The sequence below is a fragment of the Pyxicephalus adspersus genome, chromosome 9 (assembly GCF_032062135.1).
Source record: "Pyxicephalus adspersus chromosome 9, UCB_Pads_2.0, whole genome shotgun sequence".
Lineage (NCBI taxonomy): Eukaryota > Metazoa > Chordata > Amphibia > Anura > Pyxicephalidae > Pyxicephalus > Pyxicephalus adspersus.
Genome location: NC_092866.1, coordinates 6,116,927 through 6,131,756, shown reverse-complemented (window position 1 = coordinate 6,131,756; position 14,830 = coordinate 6,116,927). Strand labels below are relative to the sequence as shown.

Genomic DNA, 14,830 nt, shown 5'->3' with positions numbered 1-14,830 from the left:
TTGTAGCTTTGATTGATTAGGAACACAGAAGAAAGTGACATATCTTATATACCAACAGCCTTTTTTGTAGGATACCAATTAAAGTGAACCTGTCACAGCGTGCCAAAGCAGGTTGCACCACTTTTCCACATGCATGGTGCCATGGAAGATGGATCATTAATGGAACATCAGCATGCTACAACCTAGCAAACTGGACGGTATTAGTTGTCTAGTGTAGAATTGATCAATTCTGGTCTACCCCGGATTTTTAAATGATGATTCAACATAGCAGCCTCCAGAAAATGTATTAAAATAACCCTATCAGTTTATAATAGATCCAATTATTACAAGTCCATGTAATTTTATGTAAAGGGACAGTCCCAACAAACCTGACATTTTTTAGTGGACCTTTTTAGCGGGCGAAAGTCCGCCCCTGTGCTATGTCCAGTATTTCCCAGCTTTGTTATATTTTTCATTCACCTTATTACACCCAAGCATGAAAATACAGCCTTCTGCCGCAACAAAAATATAGTCCACAGCCAGGCTGCAAAACTGAGATCCAAAACGGCGAACTCACTACCTGAACCCCCCAAAACATTTCTTACGCCACTTTGATATTTAACACACCAACAAAAATCCCAAACCAAAACCCCGGATGAATGTTCAGTAGTTCAACCCATTTTGCACTAATTCTGATGCGCTATAACAACACATCTCTGTTCACATCTAATCTCGTCATTAAAAACAAGAAACATAATATTGCACATTTTCCTGGCAAAAAGACAATCAGACAAATCCAGATGTATCCCAAATATATGTTTAAAATTCATGTGAATGTTATTAGTCGGGGAGCAAAGCAGGTGGAAAAATACTTTTTTTTTAATGATGATGAATGTAACAGACAAAAACATACTTATAAAAGAAAGCTCCATCTACACAAACAGCATTGATAAGAAAATAACCGGTAACAGAGGGAAAGATGTAAATGTTATCAACGCATAGAGTACATTTTTATATATTTTGTACAATCTGACGTGTTGACAATAAGGGTTTGCTGTGTGATTTTAATGTAACGTATCCAACTTACAAGAATTGTACTGAAAGCTATAACAAACAAAACTGTAACTTGCGTGCACAAAGATAGAAAAGCTGTCAGATAAAAATGAAATGTTTTGATTTCTATTTACTCAATATCAGACTTTTTATTTATCTTAATCAATCTACATCATATACAATTTTTATATTTGTAATACAAACAAGCATTGCAAAAACAAAAAATAAGTATAATATTATAACTTCTTCTTTGTCTACACCTTCTCATCCAGTTCATTCTTACCTCCTGCATGCATAAACTAAATATATATCCCGATTTAATGTACAGCGCGGCGTAATATGTTGGAACTATATAAATACTGTTTATTATTAATAATAACAATAATAATATACATATTTATTGTTTCCCATAACAAAAATACACTGCAGATCGTTGGTCATCGTAGCACACATCATATACAAACATCCAATGTTTTCACAACAATGCTAGCAAAATAATTCTATTTATAATCAAAGGCAAGCAAAGAAATTAATTCTTTAAATTCCACCCCGAATTATATAAGAGAAGTAAAATAAAAATACTTTGGGCCAATGCCCGAAACATTTTAACAAGCAATTCGCAGCCTCTTTCAATTCACGTACTTACATGATCGCTCCAAAAGCGCCAAATCCAAGTTACTCTAAAAAGTATATCAATATTAAACAACTCTACTGCTGTCAAGCTGGCAGATGGGAGATGTTCTCGGTGTCTTTCTCTGCCCTGGACGAATGGCATGGGTGATGTCACTGCTACGTACATGCCACTTTGTACCTTAACCCATGAGGACCACACAGAGGCCTACAGCTGTTTGAGTTTTAAAGTCCACTTCAAAATATTTCTCCTTTTCAATTCTCAGATTATAATTTTTCTTAACCAAAGTCAGTGGATATCCAACACTAGAAACAAGCATGGAAAGAGCGACCCCAGAAAAGCCCTATTAGATTTATTAAATGGTGGCTTTAACCATTATCGTAATCGTGTCCCGGCGTATGAATGTAAAAGCCGCCATTTCCCCCCAAAAGAGAAAAACTGTTTGTCGGAAGCAGTTACCGCGCCTAAGTTACAGTTTTGTGGACGACAGTTTAATACGTCTCCCTCTTAATGCAGAAAATGAATGGCAAGTGGAAATATGACATTTTCTTGCTGTGCTGCATTAAAACCAAAATAATTAAATAATTGACTACTGCTGCAATTGCAGTTGCTAAATCAATGGATAGTGAGGTTATTAAAAGATTAAACGCTGAGTAGAAATTTGTCGACGAAAGAAAAAAAAAAAAAGAAGAGACAAAATACCTACAACTAGGCTTCGAGAAATGATTTTCTGCCTGGGAATCCAGGTGGGTTTAATGCATGATCAAGACTTAGGAACATTCACTACTTTATGACCGGATGCTATTTGATGGAGAGGGTGCCTAAAAAATGTAAGCACATTGGATGTAGTGACTTGAGTTGATGTATCGAAAAACTTATAAACGCCCAAAATTAAATATGAAAGTCAACCGGAATATTTTGCATGGTGCAACTTCGGTTATAAGATGAAAGCCATTCATGCGATTAGTCGAAGCCCCGTCTGTGCGTCCCTGGATATGTACTGTCCCAGGACAAAATATTTTTGATTCATGGGGATATGTTTTTAATAAAAATGAAGGAAAGCCTCAGAGCTTAAAGGCGATGAAACTTTTATAATCCCTAAAAGAAAAGTTTCTTTATGAGAACGTGTATGGAGAAAAGGAGGTAGGGAGACGATAGATAGATAGATAGATAGACAGACAGACAGACAGACAGACAGACAGACAGACAGACAGAAAGAAAGAAAGAAAGAAAGAAAGAAAGAAAGAAAGAAAGAAAGAAAGAAAGAAAGAAGAGAAAGAACGAAGAGAAGGAAAGGTAAAGAACAATATTTGTATGATATTATATTTATACATTGATATAATTGAGTAATGAAGCTCTTATACCTTTCATAGTGCTTTACAAATTGATATACTAACAGCAAAATAATATAACACAATAAACAAACAAATGTAATAAATGCAAAATGCAATAAAAATATACATAAAAGCAAACAACAATAATCTGTATTAGAAAGTCAGTAAGTCATTCATAACATTTTAAAAATAAATATAAAACACAGAAGTGGCAAATTTAATAACAGAGTTCCTTCCTCACTGCCCCAATAACTTGTTCTCCCATCACACATGCAATGCAACGTATAGAGACATGGACTTTTTAACTAATTTTCCTTGGGAGTTTGAAAAGAACGCAGACTCCCCAGGTTAGGACACAAGCTTCTTTAGTAAGGTGCAGGTCTGGGGATGAACGTAACGCCCAAACTTCTGGGTCACCCCTCGGCTAAACTCGGATAAACCAATAACTGCCTCGAAAGTTGGCTACCGACCAAGGCTCATTGTTCTGACTTCTCATCTTTGCTTCCTAATGACAGCTGTGACAAGCATGCAAATGGTTAATTCCACAGGGTTTAGGGAAAAAAAAGTCTCCGAGCTCTTTGCAGATTTCATGGGTAGGTCTAATAAAAATATTTGGAATAACCCAGCGAGACGGAACCACGTTAAGGCTGCCCCTTTACCTCTGATATAATCCATATGGATAAAGGGAAATAAAAACAGCCAATATTGGATCATCGTGTTTTTTTTGGTGACTTTTTGAAGAAGTTTTTTTGTGTGAATTAATTACAGTTATTTTTTTATTATCTTTGCCTTTAGAGGAACATTCTTGGAATTTCTGAAATAAAAGTGTCCTGTTTTTGAAATGCTTTTTTTTGTTTCCCAGTTAGTCTTATCACATTGAACTTCCTATTTTAAACTCTGACCGGGGAAAGTTGATTTGAGTGAATCTCCCTAGGGGGCTTGTGTGTGAGGGGTGAAAGCGCTCTGGGCAGGCACTGCCCCTCATGGATTTGCATGTACACTGCAGAAAAAATCGAGCAGACAGACAGACAGACGTATCCGCCTTCCACTCCTCCTTCAGCCACCACCTCATCCTTCTGTGACTGAAGGACCCCACTGCGTGACTGCACGCCCACCCTGTCACCAGACATATCTGTCATCTTTAACCCTCTCGTGATTCTGCATCCACCAGTGCAAACATCACTCAAGCTGCACTGGCTGGGTGGAAAATACAAAAATAATAAGCGTTCCTTTCAAAAATTGCTGCTGCAAAACAATTTCCATGGACAGTTTGCTCTTCCAAAGTTATGTTACAAAGCCAGTTGCATGAAACTAAGAAGACCCGAGGGTCACCTCCATCCCTTCTTGGCCTATTGGCCAACTAGGAAACCCCGGCCAATGTTTGAAATCCACAAAAGTATGAGATTGTCCCTGGAAGTTGGGGGCAGCCAATTTGGCCTATTTTGAGGACAACACTGAGCTGTTATGGAAGTTCAAACCTTACAGCTGGGATAGAAGTGGAACAATTGCCCTAAGGTTAAAAGAAAAGACACGGATCCGTCAACTGCTTAATTCTGCTGTGCATGGGGTGCAAAAACATCCCCCCCCCCCAGATCCCAAAAATAAGTAGGATCGATTCCCTAGATCCCAATACTACATTTTAGTTATTATATTAGATAACATTTATAAAAAGAATTAATTCTCATATCATTTCCTTCCCTTGATTGCGGCTTTTTAGAAAGGGTTAACCAAAGTCTACCTTCCAGGTATCACATTGACATCCTAATCCCTTTGTTTTTTATTGAATATGATCTTTCCTACAATGAGCTCCCCTGGGAAAGAAAGGGTTACACTTCAATTCAGCATTATATGCGGATGAGCTGTTTTCTTTACTATGACATTGCACAGGGATTGAGCTTTATATGACGTGCAAAAAAGAAAAGAAACTTTAATATCTCTATTTTTACACCATCATTTTTTTTTCAGCCCTCTGGTCTATAATAGGATTAAATAATAGATGGAAACCCACGATAACCTTTTCGGTGGTAACAGGATAAAAAGAAATCGTCGTCGTGGAAAGATGTCACTACTACATCTAAACTTCCAGGTGCCTGAACATTAATAAATCGAAAGGTTACCTAATTCCATAATCCTGCAAGCGGCTGATAAAAGTTCATACATTGTATCAGCTCGAAGAGAAACTAAAGGTCTGACCTATCAGGCGCTGGGGCTGGGATTTGGTTTTTGCTTTTTTTTTATTATTTTATTTTTGTCTACTGTACTAAATATGTATTTCCTGCCTGGGAAAACAATGCAGAGCTAAGAGGACATTGTATGTTAGGTGCCTTCCATATCAGATGCGTCTAATGACTGCTATCAGTGACTGGGACATACTTCTAAATCTATTTACTATTCTACTATACTACATTCCCAAGGCAGGAGATGAAACTATTATAAAATAATATTACGTTACTGATTGGGGATTTGTTTATTTAAAAGGGAAATTCACATCTATAATATATATGTAAATAAAAATCATAATAGTAATAAAATGATAGATAGAGGTGCAAATATATATTACTATATATATAAATGTTTCCACTATATATATTGTTTACATACACACATATTCATCTCGCTTTACCCACACCGTGCCCTCTCCACATCTTCTATACAAATCACAGCAACAAAATTGCATTATCAGAGTCATTTTACCCACAAGCTGTCAAGACACCAGAAAAGCATCAATCAATACCCTGATTAACCTCTTCCAGCCCAGAAGTTCCTAAACATCTTCCTGACACAGAATTACTGGGTGGTCACAAAACTACTGTCTGGTGGTTTGTTTTGGGGGAGAAGGAGGGGTGGCGATGTCAATCATTTGGGCCACAGCTATGGCTTCACGGGACGCCTAGCCTTTTTCGGATAAGGTCAGGAAGCGGTAAAATGCCAATGGGCTTCTAAGAGGTGCTGCAGCAGCTGTAGGTTGTGCCGTGCTGAGTTCCAGGACAGCAAGTGGCCCTAAGAGGTTAAAATATGAAGGGGACTGTTGTGGTCTTGGTAGCCCATAGCATGACCGGCAGTGGAAGCTTACCACCTCCTTTGCCAGCTGCACTCCCTGGCAGGTGCACCAGCCTTGCCCACCTCTGGAGACCTCAATGCCCCCTTTCCTGGCGTTTAAACCTCTCCGGAGAGTCAGATCATCGCCTCCAGTCTTTACTGGTCAAGCAGAGACAAAATGGCAGATCCCTGGGGGCACTGCCAGTGATAAGTTTGGCACAAGCACATCAAACCCAATTCTAAAATCAGCAATCGGCACCCCCAGACCTTGCAAGTAAAAATCGAGCTGTACTCCAAAAACTTTCCTGTACCACAAAAAAGAAAAAAAAATACACCAACTTTTTCTAAGAAGTTGAAAAGCTCTCCTGAGTTTCACGAGCCGAAGACCCAGGGTGCCCCAAACTCAATTCTTGGCACACAGCAAGCTGGCCACAGGCATTCCACTCCACTCATCTCCCCAGGCGTAAAATATATATGTATATATTAAGCGCCATTAATGGCTCCGACTTCTCTTCATTATCTGACAGCCCTTTCGCCAACGTCACCGCAAAGGATATTTAATTAGACTAAATTCTGTTTAATCACACAGGGAGATCAGGCAACAGAGCACGACCGAGGAAAGGCGCAAACAATGGCATGCATTAAAAATAATACATATATATCAATTATTTCTAGCCCACTCCCTACGCTGTGCAGGCGTAATGCCAGGAGGGGAAAAGAGGGCATCAAACTGGACAGCCAAGGATGCAAACATCACAGCGCTCTTACCTTGCAAGGTTCAGGCAGCAATCCTTGCAGTAAAGTGATGAAGAGGCAGCAGAAGCAAAAGGCAAAAAAAAAAATTGCTGGTGCTCAATGAATAATGAGCCTGTCCATTATATGATTGACTAGATTATGTTATGTTTCGCTTTTGGGGAGGAGGAGAGAGAGGAGAAGGAGGAGGAGAGCTGTAGACAAGAGAAGAGAAAGTGCTTCTGCCCTCTGGGGTAGGTGGCAAAGGGGGTGCCACTTGCTCCTAAGTGCCCCCCCAGTTTCCTGGGCACAGGGTGCTGCTTCCTCATGCAACTCCTTTGCAAAAATGAGACCGGTTCATTGATATAGATCAGAGGAACATTCCCATTCCTAGCACTCCCCCTATCTGGTAGGTGAAATGTATTGTACCATAAAAAAAATAGAAGCACACACACACTCTCTCTCTTTCTCCCTTCCCATTGTTGGCATAATTCACAGCAACTAGATATCTCTTCTTGCAGCATTTAAAGCTTTGATGAGCCCAGAAGGCGAGCCCTGCACCAGACCCCATTAGCCAGCTTTGCGCCTTAGCGCACCGGCCAAACTCCCAGCCTTGACCTTGACTTCTATCCCACCATGCTGGGAAAAGGGGGTGACTGCTGCAGGGGCCAGGGGGGCATCAAGCATGCTAAAAGACAAGGGGGCATCAAGCATGCTAAAATACAAGGGGGGCACAGATGCCCTTCTTACCTGTTCCTGGAAACTCTTTTTTTTTTTTGGAGAGGTGGGGGGAGGTGTTGAACAAACTCCTGTGGCTCTTAAAAGACATCTAGTGAAGCAGCTCTGAGCTTTCCCACCAGCCATGAAATGCCTGTGATAGGCACTGTAACCTTGTAGCGGATATAATGTAAATAAGAACGCTATGGTGCCAATCGGCGCAGCACATGGACTTAACTGCTGCGCTGCCAGCGGTGGCGCGCCTGGAACGCGTCTCTTCTATTCCCAACCAGGCAGCATCACCAGCGCTTGGACGAGGCGCCCCCTCTGGTGGCAACGCGTGTCAGCAGACGCCCGGGCAGCTAGGGTTAAAAGCCCTCTGCCATGGCATCTTCCATTGCTCTCCATTAAAAAAAAAAAATCTGACTTTATTTACATGCACTGTTTAGAAGGAAAAACCCTGAAAACAATACCCACTGCCAAACCATTATGAAAATATGATTTTAATTAATCACGTCGTAGGCACGAAAAATTAGCATACAGTAATTAAACTTACAGAGAGAAAAAGGGGAAAGCAAAAAAAATTAAAAGAATAATGGTGGAGATTTTTTTTTTTTTTTTTGGCTTAAAGAAAATATGATTTTATTCCATCATGTCAATAACTTAGGGGATATAAAATCTATAAATACTTTTTCATTTTTTATTTAAATCGGCTGTGGCCGAGCTCTTTAATTCTTTTACAGGATTTTTTTGGGCGGAGGGGGGGCTGTGCTCTTTAAGCCCAATGCATTTTTTTTTGCTTTTTTTTTTTTTTGGGCCATCACTTGTGCATTATTAAGATTTTTCCTGGATTTTTTACTTTTTTATATCACTTGGGCTGTATCCTTAGGGTTTTTTTTTTACATTTTTTTGCTTTTTTTGTTTTTTTTTTACTTTTTTTCAGGCGAGCTGTGGCTTTTTTCTTTAAGACTTTTGCTATTTTTTTTTGTTATTATTTTTTGGGAGCCGTCACTTGTGCTCTTTCTACCTTTCTTCAGGATATTTTGTGATTTTCTTTGTAAGTGGCCTTGGCACACGCTTGAGTATTTTGTAGGTTTTTACTTTATGGGCCTCACTATATATATATATATATATATATATATATATATATATGTATAGATACACACACATACATATATATATAACATATATATAAATAAATATATATATTTATTTATTTATATAAAGCTATAAATTTATATAATTCAATAAATAAATATATATATATATATATGTACTGTATATGTATATACTATATATACTGGTCAGTCACTGGTGTTCTATAAACCATTTACTGGATTTATTTTATTTTTATTTATTTTATTTTTTTAATATTTTTTGTTTTATTTATCTATTTTATTTATTTTGCTATTTATGTATTTATTTTTACTGGACTGTCACTGGCGCTCTACACACCTTACACATGATTTTTTGCTTTTTTTTATTTACATTTTTTATTATTTTTTTTTACACTCACTAGTGCACTATAAAGTTTTTTTGTTTTTTTTTTAAGTGGGTCATCACAGATGCCCTATAAATCTTTTACAAGACTTTTTTCCTTTGCTATTTTTTTTATTAGTGGGCTGATGCTCTATAAACCATCATTTTTTACTTTTTGACATGTATAATATATATTTTTTTCTTTATAAGTGGCCTGTCACTGATGCAACATTGCAATGCTGTGTAAAAGCAAGGACAAGGGGGGGGGGAGGCAATTATTAATTGTGTGTCCCATAGTTTGCAAAAGCTGGGAACTCAATGGAGTCTTTGTTACGGGATTATATAATGATTGGGCAGTAATTATGGGAAAAAAAAGAGATTTGGTAATATTAAAAAAAAAAGTATCAAGATACAGCAGTGGGAATCTGATTTGCAAAAAAAAAGAAAGGAAAGGATTTTTGCATGTGACATAATAGTATTGTTGAGCAGTAATAAAAGAAGCCAAAGCAGAGGGTGACAAACAAGAAGGGGGCTTGGGGTGGTGGAGGGGAGGGGGGTTCGTCTGAGAGATGTGCATGATTAAGAAGAGATACAGACAGATTGATTATTCAAAATGCCAAGCCACAGGGACTCTTAAAACATTGATTCAGGTAAGACTAGTTTCAGCTTGACTGAAATGAGCTCCCTAAAGATCTTTGGGATACATTTTAAATCTGTTTACTACATCAATGAATAAAAAACCAGGATACAGACAGGTTCAAGAAAAACAAAAAAAAGTTTCAGCTGTCACAAGTTAGAGAAAGTAGCTTTCAAAGTGATAAAAATTACCCATCGATAACTTCAAATGTATATTTGTTTATTGTATCCAGTTTATTAGTTCAATTTACAATCTTCCTAAATTTATTTTAAGGAAAAGGTAACGCCAAAAAGTTTTTCAGTTGTGATCAAAGCCCCAAATAAAAAAACTTTCTCATACAGAATTTAAAAAAAGTTTGAGCGTTGATTCTACTTTCTCAGGTTTGATGTGTATGAAATTCCCATTGAAGAATTTGCAAGTCGATGTTTTATTCCTTGGAAAAATTAGCATAATGATGGCATCAATAATATTGCTATCTCTATGGGAATGATTTTGGAACGGTGGGGTGTAGGCTCTGTTTTTCGACTCTCTCCAGAAACCAACGATTATGTTCAGTCTCCTTTTCACTTCGGTCATTGTAAGTCAAGTAATTCTTTAAATTGACATGGGCTGACAAAGGGACGGGGACAAGGAAGCAGGTCAAAAGAAGTTGGCATATGGTTTTGATAAAAGCACTTTTTATGTGGGATAATAGAGGAGATGTAGGTTGAATTTTAAGTACAGCGACGTGAAATGGTCTCACCAAAAGTTTTTGTTGTGGTTGAACAGAGCAGAACGTAGTGGAAGGAAACATCAGTATTATGATCGGGGTGTTCAGAAGACTAAAGAAATGCTACTATTAGGCATTATTTGCATCTACAATGACCCCAAAACAATATGGTATGAAAAAAAATAAAACAATTTGGAAAAAGTGGTGGTGGATCAACAAAGATTCACCTGAGATTTGCCAAACCCAGAAAAGCTTTTAGATTTGCCTACTTGGCCCATTGGGACATTCATAATGTTGTGGCCAATTCATAACTGAAAATAACTTTGAAGAGTAGCTCAGTGAACCTTCAGTGAATCCTAACAATAATCTTCTTTTATTGGTCATTTTGGGTTTGCTAAGGATCACACTAAAAGTGTTTTGTTTTGTCTGTTTGATACATTCAAAAAGTATTGGTTGGACCTTGATACTTGAAATGTGAAACTATGTCCATGTAATCACAGAGAAAAGTTCCTTGTATATCACAATCATTAGAAAATAAAACTATCAAAAAACTTCAAAACCATGCCGACAAAAGTCTGTCTATCTCTTCACCCCATTCTATAAATACTGCTTGGTCCAGCTAGACATTGTGCCAGCTGATGACTTCCTGTGCTATCTGCATGTGCTAAAGTTTCTTCCAAGGGGTATGGAACTGTTCCCCTATAGAGAGATGAGATTCCGAAGAACTTTCTTGGGTTTTTTGCCTTGTTATAAAAGTGATAGGAGCTGTTGGGTGGGATTTTTTTTGTGCATTTGGCATGGGTTGGGTCAGAAGACTTGAGGTGATCAATGGTGAAAGGGGTGCAGAAGTAATCAGTGGATCGGGAGAAATGAAGCAGAAATCACTGGTGGACGGGGTGTAGAGGTTACGAGTAGTGGTATGAGATGTGATCAGTAAGAGAAGGGGTGTGAAGAGGTGATCAGTGGTGGTGGAAGGATGTAGAGTTGATCATTGATGAAGGGAGGAATGGGTATTTATTATTATTATTATTATTATTATTATTAATAAACAGGATTTATATAGTGCCAACATATTACACAGTGCTGTACATTAAATAGAGGTTGAAAATGACAAACAGATACAGACAGTGACAAAGGAGGCAAGGACCCTGCCCCGAAGAGCTTACAATCTAGGAAGTGGGGGAACTAACATACATAGGATGGGAGATATGTAGTGGTGGGAAGTAGTGATGGTTTCAAAAGATAGAAGAAGACAGGTAGGCAAGTTTAAAAAAATGGATTTTGAGAGCTCTTTTAAATGCACAGAAAGTAGGAGCAAGCTGGATAGGACGAGGAAGACCATTCCAGAGAGTCGGGGGAGCTCTAGAGGTACGGAGGTTATCAGTGGTATAAGAGGGTCCAAAGGTGATCAGTGGGGAAGAGAAGCTCAGTCACGGAGAGGGGTTGGCATAGGTTGTTAGTGGTAAAGCTGGGTGCGGAGCAGATCTGTAGTTGGGGAAGGGGGGTGTAAAAGTAATTAGTGGTGAGGGTAAGGGGGGATTAGTGGCATATAGGGGGATAAATAAATCCGTTGTGGTGCGGAGGTTATCAGTAATGGAGGAAAGGTTCACAAGTAATCAGTTGTAAAGGGAGTGCAGAGGTGATCAGTGGTGGAGAGGGGCTGCAGAAATAATTATTGTTGGAGGAGAAGTACAGATATGATCACTGGTGAAGGTAGGATGTAGAAGTGATCACACAGTAGTTGGTGGGGGGGCAGAAGTGCTGGGATGGCCATTGGTGAACAAGAGGTGCAGAGGTGATCCATGGTATGTTTATCCATAGCAAATGGAGTTGCAGAGGTGATTATAATGGTGGTGGGGTGAGATCAGTAGTGGTCAGGGTATACAGAGGTTATCAAGAAAGGAGGGGTGCATATGTGAATAAAGTATAAAGGGAGGTGCAGAGGCAACAAGAGGTGGAGGAGGGGTGCACAGGTGATCAGTGGTGGTGGTAAAAAGGAAATCAGTGATGGAAAGGGGAATGCAGAGGTGATCAGTGGTGCAGGAAGTGGGATGAAGAAGTTATCAATGGTGAAAAGGGGGAGCAGAGGTGATCAGTAGTGGAGGGACGGTGCACAGGTAATAGAGGGTTGAGGAGGCTGCAGAGGTGATCAGTTTTGCAATGGCAAAACATTCCCCCACTGCATATGTACAGGATCATTCCAAATTGTATGAAAGTTGTGGCTTTACGCGATTGTGGTGTATTGTACATCAATATGCAACCTCCTGATAAGGTGCATACAGCTTTCGAATCAAACCAAAGCATAAGCAAAAAGTTTTCAGCCTACAACATTTTGTGAATATACTTACTGAACAGATGAACAAACCACTTTAAAAATGACCAAAATGAAGCAAATGAATGAAGTTCATAATTAGATCAGCAAAACCACAAATGTATCACTCTATAGAAACTCCCCCTGCTGTATAATTTGCAGACAGCCTCACCTGCTGAGTCCCTCCCACAGCTCAATTTTCTGCACCGTAATATCCCTGACTTTAGGAAGGTAATATCTGAGTTTGCAGAAGCATTTGTTGCTCATAGAGTGGATTTATATAATTTGTGTTACTGAGGAATAAATAAAAGTTTTTGTGCCAGAGTTCAGCATAAATCACTCAGGTCCATGACTTACCATCAGCTTTTGTAGCAGCTATGGATCTCTCTGCTGATGTGTAGCAGCCAAAAATATTTCTATACTCACTTAGCATTGGATGATGAAGCCAATTAACGAACTGCAAATTGCAAGAATTGCAACAACATAGACCTTTCATCAACTGCAATTTAATTCAAGTCACTGGTTCGAAACCATTCTCACGACATATCCTTTAGATGGAAGTTCTTCTTTAAAGGTGCAGTATGGACGTTCCATGGCTGAACATAATCCCAGCAAAGTGAGAAAAGAATTCCCCAGTAGGAATACAGACAGCAATGAAAACCCTGAAAGCGGCTCTGACCCTTGTCTACTCTATCCAAAACCAAATAAAAAAGTTTGGGCTAAATTTGGTTTATAAGCTGTCCTTAGGTGGCCCCTTTTCCTGGCAGAGGAGTCAATGGAGATCAGGCTGCAGATGCATTGTTCAATGTTACATTTAAACCCTGGAACCTTCAGCACTAAATGGAGCTTTTAATCTTGGGTTGCTCTAATAAATATATGGGGACAGAATTACCCAATCACCCTGCATGTTCTCCAGCACACTTTCACCTTTCATTAATGAAGGAGAGATTTCTTTATAAAAAGTGAAAGTGTAAAACTTTTTTTGCATGTTTGGAACCCTTCAGGTACAGTTGGAGATTCCCCCTTTTTAAATCATAGGAAATACACAAATGTTATAATTGTTCCCAAAACATGAATAGACAAGATGCCTTACAACTGGTTCCACACTTTTCCAGTTGAGTTTGTTGCAATAAAGAATGCATGTTAATGTTTCTACATGCATTATCATGCATTGCCCTAAAGCAGCCCATTGTACTGGAAATGCACCCAAAATGTTCAAAAACCAAAGAATAGAAAAAAAATCTGCCCTATTTTGGCAAAAACAAAGTACCGCAAAGCATTGCAGTGTATTTCTATGTGTTGTGTTGTGCTGCATCACATGTGCAAGATGCAGACACTGGAAAAAGAGAGAAAAAGACAGCAATTTTTGGCAATAAAATAAATATTTTACTCCATTAATATATTTTTTACACCCTTTGAGGTTGGCTTCTTGTATCCCTTCCTTCCCACCCTCCAACATGATACAATATCATCTTTTGAAAGCACTTTACGGGGTAAAAATTTGGAGTCCCCTCTCCTCTTCTCATATTTGCTTTAACAATGGAATCCAAGAAGTTTCCTATCCAGTATTGGGGATTTTATCCCTCCCCACTTATTGACTCTCTGGAAAGGAACCATTTTATTGACCCAAGAGGAAGTCCCACCATATCAACTGAAAACGAGTATAGTTAGGCAATCATAGAATTAGGCAACACAAGTCACCCTATAACTCTACACCCAACTACCTAACATACCAACTCCTCTACTCTATATCACTCCGCATGATCAACAACTACAAATTACCAACCTGAGTCTCTGAAACCCCTGAGGAAGCCATTGAGCGAAACGTGTCGGGAAATGAGACAACAATTACAAATGTTAATACATTCCTATGCGATATGTAAACATCGGTTCACTATATGTTTCCTAGCATAGTAGTACTAAGCCAAAAAAATCCTTTTTTTCACTTGCTTTTCCTAATAATTTAATCAGGCTTGGCTTCTGCATTTAATCTGCTCAACATTAGATCCCCTTTGGTAAACCACCTGCTCTCAATATGTAGACATAGCTTTACTAAAGGAATATCTGCTTCAAAGTTAAAGCGTACCTATAACTCAGAAATTTCACTTTACATATATAGATAGAAAACCCTTTTATGTTAAGTAAAAATTCTGTTGATTGTTTTTTTTTTTAAAAAATGGGTGTAGCACCGCCCCCTAGGCGATCAAGA

At 38.6% G+C, this 14,830-nt stretch overlaps 1 protein-coding gene across 4 annotated transcripts in view; it reads right to left on the bottom strand.

Moving 5' to 3' along the window:
- The window catches only part of ZNF536 (zinc finger protein 536), a 406,541-nt gene extending 399,448 nt beyond the window's left edge, over positions 1-7,093 (bottom strand). For all 4 annotated transcript variants that reach the window (XM_072422428.1, XM_072422427.1, XM_072422426.1 and 1 more), the window contains exon 1: positions 6,805-7,093. The gene's annotated coding sequence lies outside the window, so the exon portion shown is untranslated. The remainder of the gene's footprint in view (positions 1-6,804) is intronic.
- Positions 7,094-14,830: the final 7,737 nt, after the last annotated feature.